This window comes from Diospyros lotus, chromosome 14 (genome assembly GCF_014633365.1).
Source record: "Diospyros lotus cultivar Yz01 chromosome 14, ASM1463336v1, whole genome shotgun sequence".
Classification (NCBI taxonomy): Eukaryota; Viridiplantae; Streptophyta; class Magnoliopsida; order Ericales; family Ebenaceae; genus Diospyros; species Diospyros lotus.
Genome location: NC_068351.1, coordinates 13139136 through 13153254, shown reverse-complemented (window position 1 = coordinate 13153254; position 14119 = coordinate 13139136).

Here is a 14119-nt window from a genome sequence, read left to right as displayed (position 1 = left end):
CCCACCGGCGTCGCCTCGCAGGGTCCGCCAACCGCGGGAGGAGAGACACCCACCCGCGGAAGAAGATATCGGGGATAACTACCCGTCCCCAATTCACCGCTCCCCAGTCCGAGAAAGAAGCAGGCGATCGCAAGCCCAGCAATCAGTAGGACCGGACTCAACTGTGAAAGAGCTGTATCAGAGGGTGCGACAGCTGGAGGAACGACAAGGAGTCCGCAGCCAGAATAATGGCCGTGGGGATAGGACGCCGTTCGCCAGAGAAATTGAGCTCGAACCCCTGCCCCGGAGGTTTAAGGTCCCGAGCATGCCACAATATAATGGGGACAGCGACCCCTATGATTACCTGGATGCGTACAACGTGCAAATGGATCTACAGACAACCAGCTCGCTGGCTAAATGTCGCGCCTTCCCAACAATCTTAGGAGACATCCCCCGAGCTTGGTTCAGGAGCCTTCCGCCTCGTAGCATCAACAGCTGGGAGGAGTGCCAACAGAGGTTCCTTAACCAATACAGGGCTCTAAGGAGGCAGCTCGCGCCACCTTGCCACCTCGCCACCGTATTCCAGAAAGCAAACGAACCATTAAGGGATTACATCGCCAGGTTCAGGCGCGAGGTGAGCAACGTCGAGGATCCCTCGGATGAAAGTATCCTAACGGCGATCTCCGCCGGCCTCCGAAAAGACGGAAAGCTTTACGAGAGCATCTACCGAACCCCGGTCAAAGACCTGGGGGAATTCTATGAACGAGCTTCCAAGGAAATCCGATGGGAAGACGCCTTCGGGACGAAGAAGCCCGTCGGGTCGAGAGAAGAAGTTGGGGGCTCCAGCCAGAATAAGAAAAGGCACAACGGAGACGCCGGAAGAGAAGCTCGGGGGGAGCGCTCGAGCAATGAAGTGTTCAAGCGAGCTCGGAAGGCAGAGGGAGATGAGCGACCTCATAGATCACAGCGCTTTGACAGCTACTGTGCCCTGTCAGACCCCCAAGAAAGGATCTTCGCCATCGAAAGGAACAAAGAGGAATTCGGGAAGCCCAACCCGTTAAGAACCCCAAACAAATTCCGAAACAAAGAAAAATTTTGCGCGTACCACAACGAGGCGGGTCACAACACCTCGGAATGCTGGGCCCTAAGGGAGCCATCGAAGATCTGATAAGAAGAGGTCGCTTGAAAGATTACGTGGTGCGGCCGACTAATCAACCAAGCCAGCCGCCGGTACAGCAGCAGCCTCCCACCGATGACGACCAAGCACCGGCTGTACGAACCATCTACACGATCCATGGCGGGCCCCATCTCGCTGGTTCCTCCCACAAATCCCGCGACAAATACATACGAGAGGCCAACCATGTCTTGCTAGCGAGATCGGGCGAACAGCCGGTTCCCGCGAAGCGGCCTAGGGGTAACCCAATCCCAGAGAAGATGTTTTTCTCAGAAGAAGACGCCAGAGACATCCATTGGCCGCACAACGACGCACTCGTTATACGAGCCCAGGTCGGCGACTCCGAAGTGCGGAGGATAATGGTGGACACGGGCAGCTCGGTAAATGTAATGTACAGAGCATGCTTCGATCAGATGGGTTTGGGACCGGAACAGTTGGGTTCGTCCCCAGAGCCACTCTATGGGTTCACGGGAGACGCAGTGATTCCCGTCGGTCGGATCAGCCTTCCCCTCACCATCGGGGATGCGAACCGCCAGGCCATTACTTTGGCAGAATTCCTCATAATTGACTGCCCCTCAGCATACAACGTCGTACTCGGAAGGCCGGCGATGAACGACCTAGATCTAGTGACCTCAACCAGGTCGCTTACGGTGAAATTCCCGACCCCCGACGGTGTAGGGTGTGTACGAGGCGAGCAGCACCTCGCAAGACGTTGCTATGAGGACGCCCTGAAAATGGGAGCAAAGGGAAAGAAAGTAAATATCATCGCAAAAGTCGGCCCGCGATCAACCGGCCGATGGGAGGACCTGGATCCACGTGAGGTCGACTGCGAAAAGCCCACCGGTCCCATGGAAGAGCTCGAAGATATCTCAGTTGGCGAGGCAGACGAGGAAAGGCACCTCAAGCTAGGCAAGAGTCTGGCCCCCGAGGTAAAATCCCAACTTACAGATTTCCTTAAAGCTAACCTTGATGTATTCGCATGGAACCACGAAGATATGGTGGGAATCGCCCCAGAAGTCATGTCACACAGGCTCAACGTAGATCCAGGCTACAGGCCAGTGCGCCAGAAGAGGAGGCCAATGACTCCGGAGCGTTATACCGCTCTTAAAGAAGAAGTGGACAAACTCTTGGCGAATAATTTCATCAAGGAAGCCCACTATCCGGTCTGGGTGGCCAACCCGGTCCTAGTAAAAAAGAAAAACGGGAAGTGGAGGACCTGCATCGACTTCACCGACCTGAACAAGGCCTGTCCTAAAGACAGCTTTCCCCTCCCCAGAATCGATCAACTCGTAGATGCAACGGCTGGTCACCGCCTCCTCAGTTTCATGGATGCCTATTCAGGCTACAACCAAATCCCCATGAACCCAACGGACCAAGAGCACACCTCGTTCATAACCGACCGGGGGCTCTATTGTTACAAGGTCATGCCCTTTGGATTGAAGAATGCTGGCGCGACCTACCAGAGGCTGGTCAATACGATGTTCGAAACACTGATCGGAAAAACCATGGAAGTATACGTTGACGACATGCTGGTAAAATCCGAGCAAGTGACGGACCACGTTTCCGATCTAAGAGAAACGTTTGGGGTCCTCAGGAAATATCAGATGAAGCTCAACCCGCTCAAGTGCGCCTTCGGTGTAGCCTCTGGAAAATTTCTTGGGTTTATGGTAAACAACAGAGGCATTGAAGCCAACCCAGACAAAATTAAGGCTCTGCTCGACATGAGGTCGCCTATAAGAAAGAAGGAGGTGCAAAGCCTCAATGGTCAGGTCGCGGCTCTGAGCCGTTTCATTTCAAAGGCAACTGACAAGTGTGCCCCTTTCTTCGAGCTTCTAAAAAAGGAGAAAGACTTTAGATGGACAGAAGAATGCGAGTTCGCATTCCAACAACTAAAGGAGTACATGGGACGGGCCCCGCTGCTCGCCAAACCTAAGGAGGGAGAGAGGTTGACCTTGTACTTAGGAGTATCCCAACAGGCTCTCAGCGCGGCCCTCGTTCGGGGGGAAGAAAGGGTGCAGCACCCCATTTATTACGTCTCCAAAAGCCTAATCGATGCAGAAACAAGGTACGCACCAATCGAAAAATTAGCTTACTGTCTAATAGTGGCGTCGAGGAAGCTGCGACCCTATTTTCAAGCTCATGAGATCGAAGTCCTGACCAAATACCCATTGAAACAAATCCTCCAAAAACCGGATACCTCAGGTCGTTTACTAAAATGGTCTATTGAGCTCGCTCAGTTCGACATAAAGTACAAACCAAGGACGGCGATAAAGGGTCAAGCGTTGGCAGACTTCATTGCCGAGTTTACTGGGCCAATTGACGAAGAGCCGGAAAACCTGAAAGGACCGTCCTGGGAACTATACGTCGATGGATCATCGAACGAACAAGGAGCGGGAGCCGGGGTTATGCTAATAAGCCCCGAAGGTCACAAAATCCTCTGCGCCCTGAGGTTCGGTTTTTTAGCCACCAATAATGAATCCGAGTATGAAGCCTTACTAGCAGGACTCCGCCTGGCAAAGGAAATACGAGCTGAATTCTTGGAGATCTTCAGCGACTCTCAACTAATTGTCAACCAGGTGCGGGGAGAATACCAGGCCAGAGACACGAAGATGGCAGCATACTTACAGAAGGCACGCGAACTTTTAGCCACTTTCCAAAAATATGAAATGCATCAAATCCCCCGTTCCCAGAACTCTCATGCGGACGCTCTGGCTCGCCTAGCAACTGCCCGGGACGCAGAATTCTTGGGGGACATACCTGTCGATTTTTTGGCCACCCCGAGCACAGAACAACGAGATGAAACGCTACTGATCACGGTGCCCCAAAACTCATGGATGACCCCCATCTTGGAATATCTGCAAGACGGGAAACTACCGGAAGACAAGCTGGAAGCACGTCGCCTGCGAGCTCAAGCCGCCCGATATTGCATCTACGATGAAAGACTGTACAAGAGGGGATTCTCAGCCCCACTCCTGAGGTGCATTGACGGCACCGATTGCCAGTCTGTGCTAGAAGAAATTCATGCAGGCCACTGCGGTAATCATGCAGGGGCACTCTCTCTGGCACAAAAGGCCCTCCGACAAGGGTTTTATTGGCCCACCGTGAAGCAAGATGCCATATAGACGGTCAAGAAATGCGAGAAGTGCCAAAGGTTCGCCAAGGTTCCGCGAGCTCCGCCGGCTTACCTGCAGCAGATGAGCAGCCCTTGGCCCTTTCCCATTTGGGGCATGGATCTAATCGGGCCGCTGCCCACGGCTCGCGGAGGATACAAACATGCCATAGTGGCAGTTGACTACTTCACCAAATGGGCAGAGGCCAAAGAGCTCGCACAGATCACCAGTGCGAAGACACAAGCTTTTACATGGGATAACATAATCTACAGATTTGGAGTGCCACAGCAAATAGTAACGGACAACGGAACCCAATTTACCAGCGAGCAATTCATCCAATTCTGCGAGTCAATGGGGATTCAAAAGAGTTTCACCGCCGTTGATCACCCCCAGGCCAATGGGCAGGTCGAAGCAGTCAACAAAATAATCAAGCAGACCCTGAAGACAAAGCTTGAGGCTAGAAAGGGGGCCTGGGTGGATGAACTGCAAACAGTGCTATGGACCTATCGAACAACAGCCCGAAGCAGCACTGGAGAAACCCCATTCTCAATGGCGTATGGGTCGGAGGCTATGATCCCCGCTGAGAATAAAGTGGCCAGCCACCGAAGGGCCACCTTCAGCTCAGATCGCAATAACGAGCTACTGGCGGCTAATCTGGACCTGCTCGAGGAATCAAGAGATGTAGCTCGCGTGAGGATCGCAATTTATCAACAAAGAGTGGCACGATACTATAACAGGAAGGTCCGAATCCGACGTTACAACGTCGGAGATCCGGTACTACGCCTAGTACTACCAGGAGCACGGGCGGCAAGCGATGGCACCTTAGGGCCTAACTGGGAAGGTCCATTTATCATCAAAGAAAATTTGAATAACGGAGCATATCATCTGGCAAACATGGACGGTCTCCCTCTCCCACGAGCTTGGAACGCAGAACATCTTCGTCCTTACTTCAGATAAATGTAATCGTTCTTGCCTATGCTCCGTCTTTTTCATTACGAATGACTTTCATGATTCTGGTCAGAATTTATGAACTTTCATTACACTTTATTCTTATTGGTATTCGATTGAATGCCCCCGTAACGAGGGGTCGAGAAGCCATGGTTTGCGAGCTGATGCCTAAATAACCTAGCCCCGGCGCTACGGTCAACGGCTTAACCGAGCATTTACCTCGGTCCCTCCATCAGGTCGTGGTTTGCGAGCTGAGAACCAGTCATCTTGACTTTATGTCATGGTTCGGAACCTACTGAGCAACCACTTCCACAAGTAACCCCGAGCTTGGGTTCGCTAGCCGAGGTCCTTTTATCTTGGCTTAAAGCCATGGTCTGCGACCTACCTGGGTGTTCCCTCTCAGTTCAAATAAAACTTGTAGAAGCCACTGGGTGTTAGCTGAGGACGTAACGCGACCTACCTGGACACATATCCTGGCCGTACAAGTCAAACGAAATAACAAGCCATGGTGTGTTAGCTGGGGTCACTCTATGACCCGCCTGAACATATAACTTGGTGCTACAGGCTGCGCTTTCACTAGCTGGGGTCCTCCTATCTTGGCTTAAAGCCATGGTCTGCGACCTACCTGAGTGTTCGCTCCCAATTTATTGAAAACTTATTAAAGCCTCAACATGCCGGCCGAGGCCATGGCATAAGCTCATACCCTAGCAAACTTTGCGTATTGGACCCTATCAGCTGAGGTCCGTCTTAACTTGGCTAAAAATAAAGCATTCGCGACCTATCAGGCACACGCCCTATAACGAGCTTCTCAGCCACCGCATGTTAGACAAGATCACAAGGCCGCCCGACTTTACATATATCTCGGGAAGGCTCTCGTTATTTCGTCAAAACATGCCGAACGGGGTTTCCTGGAAATTGCCTAGGTATGAGTGTTCGCGCTGATTATTACAACTATCATCAACGAGCTGGTTAAAGAGCGTTAGTCTACGAGCTGATAAAACTCCGGATCTACCTGGACCTATTTTCGAACAGTTTATTATCAAGTTACATACTCAAAAGTTCCTTATCAGTGGACCTTTCAAAAGTACGGGAGCTTTGTTGAAGAAATTTCAAGTTATACCGTGAAGAAGTTACTTTCAAGTCATGATTCAAGAATCGTCATCAGAGATAACTTGAATTCGCGAAGAAATCTGAGGCAACGTGCGCAAAATGCCAATTTTTTATTATGAGATGAAGGTCACATTACAAAAAATAAAATAAAAAAATACATGTGGGAATCCTAGCTAAGAGGGGCGTTTGGTTCTGCAGAATCAACCTCGACAGGGCGAGCTTCAGTAGGTATGGTCGGCTGGAGATCGACCTCGACAATCCCGGCTGGGAAAACCTCGGCAACCTCCACAGGAGGCTCCTTGGCAGTCTCACCAGGCTGAGCCGCGGCGACCTCGGATAGCTCGGCCCCGACCTGAGGAGCTTGCGCTGCGACCAAAAACGAGTCAAGGGTATTGGCATCATCAGCATCTTCCGCGGCCTCGGCAGCATACCGAGCCACCTCCTCGACAGCCTGCGCACCGAAAAAGGAGAAATCCATCTCAGGATGGTTCACCCAAAGGGTGTACAGAAATGCCGAGCAAGTGTCGGATCTGGTCTCCCTACGAGCCGCGTCCATCCGCTCTCCGACCTCCGCCCTTATATCGTCAATGGTCCTCTTGGCAAGCTCCTCGCATCGGACGGCACGATCATCCGCCCGTGTCCGCTCCTCCTTCGCCTCCCTAAGCTCGGCCTCGGTTGATTTGAGTCACTCCTCAGCCCTCCGCAACTCCGCCTTCGCTCCATTTAGCTCGCCGGTGAGCCCGGAGTTGGCTTGCTCCCACATGTTCTTCGATCTGCGAATCTCCTCGTCGAGATCTTTATTCTTCTGGATCTCCATCCTCAGACGCGTCAAGCAACCCTCCACCTCCTTTTGAGTGGCAAGAAGCTCGACCTGGAGATCTTTCTTCTCGTCCGAGAGCTTCGTTATTTCGGCCTTTTGGGCGTTCTTCTCGTCCTCAAGCTTCGCGATTTCGGCCTGACGGGACATGCTCACCGACTGAAGCTGCTCCTCAAAATCTTTGTACTGAGCTCGGAGCTTCACGGCAGCAAGAGAAGTCTGCAAAAGAAGAAATGTTAGCTCATTAAAAAAAAAAAAAAAAGGTAGGTACGAAGAATTCCTACTTACCATCAGGCTGTGACGGGCAACAAAATCACAAAGGGGGATTCCCTTTAACTTCGGGTCGTCAAGGGGCTTAGAGTTCGGACCCAAGAAATCGGGCACGGAATCCAGGAGGGGACCAACAAAGACCCCTCCTGGCAGGGCCTCCACGGCCAGCTCCTTCTCACGGACCCTGACCCGTTTGGCCCTGATATCCTCCCCCTGTTGCAGCTGGTCCGATCTCCGTTTCGAGCTGGCAGCAGGAGCGTCTCGAACCTCCACCGCAACCTCCTTCCCACGGGCTCCACTCGAACCATGGTCTCGGGAGGCAGGTGGCCGATGCCCCAACTGCAGATGAGCTTGCTTTGATTGTTGGGGCTGACGGGGCAGTGTTCTTTGCCGCTGCTCCTGCTGCCCCCCCCGCGACTGCTGGGTTTGCTGCTGCTGGGGGCGTGACTGCGGCTGCGGTTGCTCCGACCTGCCATCCCGCGAGCTATAGCTCGGGGTTATGGAAGACGTAGTGCTCGACCTCGCCCTATGACGCTTCGGTTGGAGGAGCTCGAGATCAACCATATTATCGTCTTGGTCGGCTTCCCCTCTTGAACTGTTCGTCTCAGCGAGCTGTAAGCCGGAAGAGAGAACCTCGGCACCCAAGTCCCTGAAATGATCTCCCTCGACAGTCTCGGTGACAAGAGGAGGGGCGAGCTCGTATTCGCGAAGTAGCTCGTCCGAAAGTTCAAGAATCTCCGAGCTCGACTCCACAGCCACAAGTTTGCCAAGGATATCAGTCTCCTCGGCCGATAAAATCGGTTTCTTCCCCCCAAAATCTGCATCAAAACATGAGCAAGTTAAAACAAGCACTCTCGGAACAAAGGAAAGATTCGTGAGAGCTCATCTTCTCTTACCAGGGGTCAGTGCGAAGCTACAATTCCTAAGTAGAGAAAGGGAAGGGCAAGACACGAAGAACCAACTGGACTTGTAATCGCCCACGTTGGACTTCCCCTTTGCTTTACCCTGAGGAAGGGCGGCCTTGTACGGAGAAGGACGGGCCGCCAGGTAATACAGCCCGTCCTTGGCATTTTTGAAAGAAAATAAAAATCTTATCAGTTTTGGGGAAGGGAGAGGAAGTTTGTTTATAAGGAATAAAACGGCCAAAGAAGTAAGTTGGGCATACGAATTCGGTGTTAGTTGGAAGGGGGCGAGCTTGACGTCGTTCAAGAGGGCGATAAGGTACGGGGCTATTGGGAACCTAAAGCCAGACTCGAGGTGTTGGGGGCTAATAGCTACGAAATTGGCTGGCGGGTAGGCTGCATGGGAGCTCGATGCAGGGATGTATACTCGGCAGGTCCTGGGGAGACGAAACTCCTGAGCACAAGTCATCACCTCGTGAAGCTTGGCCTTGGACGAGAATCTCTTGAAGACCGCAAGATCAGCAGCGATCTGATCTTGAACCTTCAGCTCGGTTTCCCGAGAGGTCGGGACGGCGACCTCCCTGCACCCCGAGCTCGCACCCCCAAGATTTTGGCCCTCCATAATGAGACAATCTTCGGAGCTCGAAGTGTCGTTTTCTCCTACGATATAATTGCAGCGCTTTTGACCTGAATTTCCACGGTGTTGGTCGGACATCTACAAAGGAAAAGAGAGAACAGTCAGGTCGCAAGTCGCGAACCAGACCTCAAGAAACTAGAAGAAAAACCCTAAACCGTCCCCTAGGTCTTCCAGGCCGAGCGCTTCGCAAAAGGGGTACCGCCTAGGGCGGAGGGGCTGCAGCCGCAAGCCCGGTGTTCCATGAAAAGCTAATCCTAAGGTCATTGGACCCAAAGGCCCAGCAAACGACAAACCGAATCGTGCCGTTTCTCCAAAAATGAGAACGACATCGATCGACGAAGCCAGAGAAACCACCGACGGCTAACTAACGGTGGACGGCCTCACAAGAAGAAGAAGAAAGTCACGACAAACTTACCTAAAAGCTGCGTTTGACGACTGAATGGGGACTCGTACCAAGCACCGGACGAGAACGGCAGACGTCTGAAAGCACGGCGATAACGGAGGCCTCGAGAGAGAAAAAACAAGAAAGCAGGGAGGCAAAGGTTTGAGGGAGTTTCAAAATAGCGTGAAAGAAGAAGCGGGTGGACACTCCCCACTATTTATACTGACGGCCTGATCCATCCCAACCGTCGGATCGAATGACGACTTATCACATGCTCGGCATCCAGCGGCCGCACAACAGCTTGTGGGTCCCACGAGTTTAATCATGCGCAGAAACGGGGAGGGAGCGCGCATTAAATGCGCTGCCGACAAAGCGTGCTGCGTGGAACGACGAGACTTAAGGTGATTGGACAGAAGTTGGAGGGATGGAAGAACAGCTGGCACGCGTCAGTTCCCAGCACGAAGATCGTGCCACGAACTGGGGGGCTTATGTTATATGTATTTCCCGCATCACCCCGCATGGGCCAGACTCGGTCCAATAGACCGGCCCAATCACCCAAGGCCAAGAAGGCCCGGACGACCTCATCAAGGAAGGTCCAGCCTCCATCAAAGATCCGGAACTCGTAAAGCGAGCGTATGGCGAGCTCCCGGTAATCCCCCAACGAGTTCGGAGCAATCGACTAACGAGCTCCTGAAATATCCTCCAGATCGCTGGACCATCCAGGTCGCTCGCCTAAAACCTCCAGCTCGCATGAGCGGCAAAGCTGCTGAGAAGTCAGAGGTAGGGTCCGATCACTTTATCTGTAACAGCCCATGCCCCTCGTAATGAGGATCCCACTCCCGATCTTGCGAAGGCGGTAAGAACTATTTGTCCCCCATTATACAAACACTGTATTTTTATATATTATCTAGATTGTAAAAGTCCCTCAAGAAAAATGGAAATAAAGGGGGCCATGAGGAGCAAGGAGGAAGGACAGAAAAGAATAATCAGATACCGCCACTCTGGGAGAATAATCAGATGGCGGCCGTGGACTAGGCATCGTTCTGGCCGAACCACGTAAAAGATTCTGGTGTACACGCTTGGAACTTTGGGGGGGGGGTTTCTTCCTTCCTTCTCGGTATTTTTTTTGAATTGACTCACCGCGGCCCAAAACGAATCACGGTCGGCCGAAATCAAACGTCGACACAACTGACCGAATCGACCTAAGGATGAACCCTTCCCCTTTTCCAATTGACGACTTATGACTAACCCACCATTCATCTTTCTTTTTGCTCTAATTAGTGACCCATGACTGACCCACCCATCCCCTTTTCTCTTTGCTTCGACTGGTGACTCATGACCAACCCCAAGCCATCCCTTTCTCCTTTGACTCTATCGTTGACTCTTTGGCCTTCTGCCTTTTAATTTACCCTCACCAATCATAGTAGATGACCCTAACCTTTCCCCTTCCTTTTTGCCTCGATTCAAGTAGTAATGATTACTTGTTCTACACTTCTACTAATGCTTGATTGCTCCGACCAACTTTTTCAATTTTCTTTTTTATTTTGTAGGTTTTTTTGGTTTGTTCAATTTATTGGTTTCTTCAATTTTTCTTGGTTTTTTTTTTTTTTGTGCTTTTTTGGTTATTTTGATCGGTTCAATTTTTTTGGTACTTTTTTGGTTATTTCAGTTTTTAGTTTGTTTGATTTTTTTGGTTTGTTTGATCGATTCGGTTCTTTTTTTTTTTTTCAAAATTTCAATTTGTTTGATTTTAGCATTTCGAGCAGTTTGATAATTGAATCGATTAAATACTCACCCCTACCAAACTCTCTACCATGATAGAAAGAGGCTTACATTTTTCATGGCTTGAACTTATATAAAAAAGTAATTTTACTATTGTTATTAAGATTAAAAACAATTCTAACAGTGTTAATTTTAAAATTTTGATTGTTGTAGTTGCAATGTTGATAATGAGCGTGGAGGAAGGGATATGTGCAACACAATTTTGAACATTTTGGAGAACAATAGGGGTGTTGTAATATCTCAAATTTGAAAATAAATAATAATTATTTAAATCGGTGTTTAAGGACATTAATGAATATTCAAAAATTTAAGAGGAAATATTTATTTAGGTGGTTTTGAGGAAAATAAGGGATTAAAGATACTTAATTAAATTATTAGAACTAGTTAATAAAGAAAGATATTAATATAATAATTAATATATTGTATGAGATAAATTTAAATAATAATAATAAAATAAGGCAAGTGAAGGAATCTTGAAGTGAAGTGGCTAATGTGCGTATATGTGATGATATACTGTGTTAATAGCAAATATTAATTTAAGTTTATACATGTTATGCTAATATCCTATTATATTAATTTAGTAAACATATTATGTGTGTGAAAAAAATCAAGGGAAATGGAAATGAGGATATTTCCATGAGCTGCCACCTCAATTAATGCATGTGTGTGCGTGTCCCTAGCAGGTGAAAATCAAACGGCTGGGAAGAGATGAGGGAGAAAAGACAATTGAAAGGGAAAATTGACAGAGGCCATGATTACGTCTGGGGAGAGTGAAATGGGATAGAGACTTAGCCTCCAAGGTTTCAATTGCATGCTATATACATGAGTATATGAATCAATATTTAATTGTTAGCATAATATATTTTTAAAAGAGGATTGAGATTGAGGCAGTGGAGTCGGTAGAAACTTAAGATTGCAACGCTGTGATATATATATATATATAGGACAATGCTACACGGACGAACACAACGACAAACAGATTGACAAACTCAGATTAAATGACAAATTTATCCTTTGCTTTAATTACAAATCTACCCTCAATCAACTAAAAAAATTAAAATCCCGCCCAACTCCTGTTTCTTCTTCACCTTCTCTCTCTCTCTACCTGCCCAACCCCTGTTTCTTCTTCACCTTCTCTCTCTCTCTACCAGCCCAACAGTTGCTTCTTCCTCACCCATTCTCTCTCTCTCTCTCTCTCTCTCTCTCTCTCCCACATGCGACTGCATCTTCTCCGGCTTCCCATCGCACCAGCTCAACAGCGGCCTTTACATCTTGGATCGACCCGAGCATCTCAAGGCCCACTGCACCATTTTGTATACGGGTAGCGACATCAAGAGGTCCGGCAAGCTCAACAAGATGTTCAACATCTCTACCACTGACCCCACCCAACATACACCTCGCCCAGCCCTCACGCCTATCCACTTTCTCTTCTCATCACAACAGTGGATCCCTTAGATCTGGCTCCAACTCCACCCGAGTGCGTGACTGGCGACTGCATCTCCTCCACTTTCGGCGGTCCAGCATCCCTTGGGTCTCTCGCGCGTGCGTGACTGGCTAAAGATTTCCCTTCCATGGCTTCAAACCTTTCTTCTTCTTATTCTTCTTCTGTATAAATTTAATTATAATATTTGAACTTATAGTGTTGTTATATCAATGTCTACATTGTGTATGGTTATATGTTTAGATAAGATGTATAAACTTGTCGGTACATTGATTGGTTGTTAAGAGTAGCTTGTGAAGTGGTTGTATGATTGTGAAGTGGGTTTTGTATGGTATAAGAGTAGCTTGGAGCCAGGAATGGAAGATTCCATAATCAGTATTTTGTTGGTGATCATACGTGGGTGCAACTTCTTTTTGTTTTATGTTCTTTTATGTGATTCTTGTTGGCTGTCCAATTTTTTAAAGGATGTTTAAAATTAACAAAAACAATCCAACCTAACAAGTAAGGAAGAACATCCAACAGAGAATTTCAGCACAATGGGTTTGGACGCATCAGAGATTAGCACAAAAAAAACAAGACTGTATCGAGGCATATCATCCACCAATCCAAGTTCTCATTAAAAGACAAGGCCACTCAGCACCCACAATCATCCACGATTCACATACTATCAATGGTCCATGATCTTTCTACATGTTGCTTGCACTTATATTTCAATCCATAAAATATGAAAACTGGAGTCAAGGCTCTAGTATATTGTAGTTGCAACAATAAAAGAACACTTTGTAGAATGACAAATTAAATTATCCTATTATAAGTTACATATGTTAGGCCTGAAACAACAATAAACAGAAAAAACAGAGAGATTTAACTTCTTAAAATCTTGCACAATCTCTCTCTGAAACAAAAGTTTCCTGATGAGGAGTTCTCAAACATTGCACGAAGAAATCAAACTTCTCAAATCAGCAACCTTGTGACGATTTGACGACGACAGTGGGCATCGCGCATCGACCACCGGCCACCGACTTAGGCGAGCTCACCGGCAACGTAGGCGGCTCCTTCTTCTTTGAGCTCGCTGGCGACCGATTTCCTTCGTCTTCAAGCTCGTCGGTGGCTCCTTCGTCTTTAAGTTCACTGGCAACGCAGGCTGGGTGGGTAAGGAAGAGAGAGAGAGGGGCACACCGATGCCCAACGCTGTTGCTAGTGGAAGTCCGATGACGGCAAAAATGAGCACCGAAGGGTTTGTAGGTGGAGGAGATCCATTGGAGGTGAATGAGATGTAGTGGAGAGAGAAAGTGAGAGAGATAGTTGGAGATACAATGGAGAGGAAAGAAAGAGAGACACTCTGAAATGAGAGAAAGAGGGAGAGAGATAGGGGCAAAGTACAAGCGCCCAATTTTGGGCGCTTCTTCAAATAATTTGGATTCAAGTTCTCGCGAGATTTTGGTGTCAAAATCTCGCGAGAATCTGCGTTTGTTAACCCGTTTGTCGTTGTGTTTGTTCGTGTAGCATTGTCCATATATATATATATATATAACTAACAGTGAGCTTGATGGGTTAGGAAGCTGCC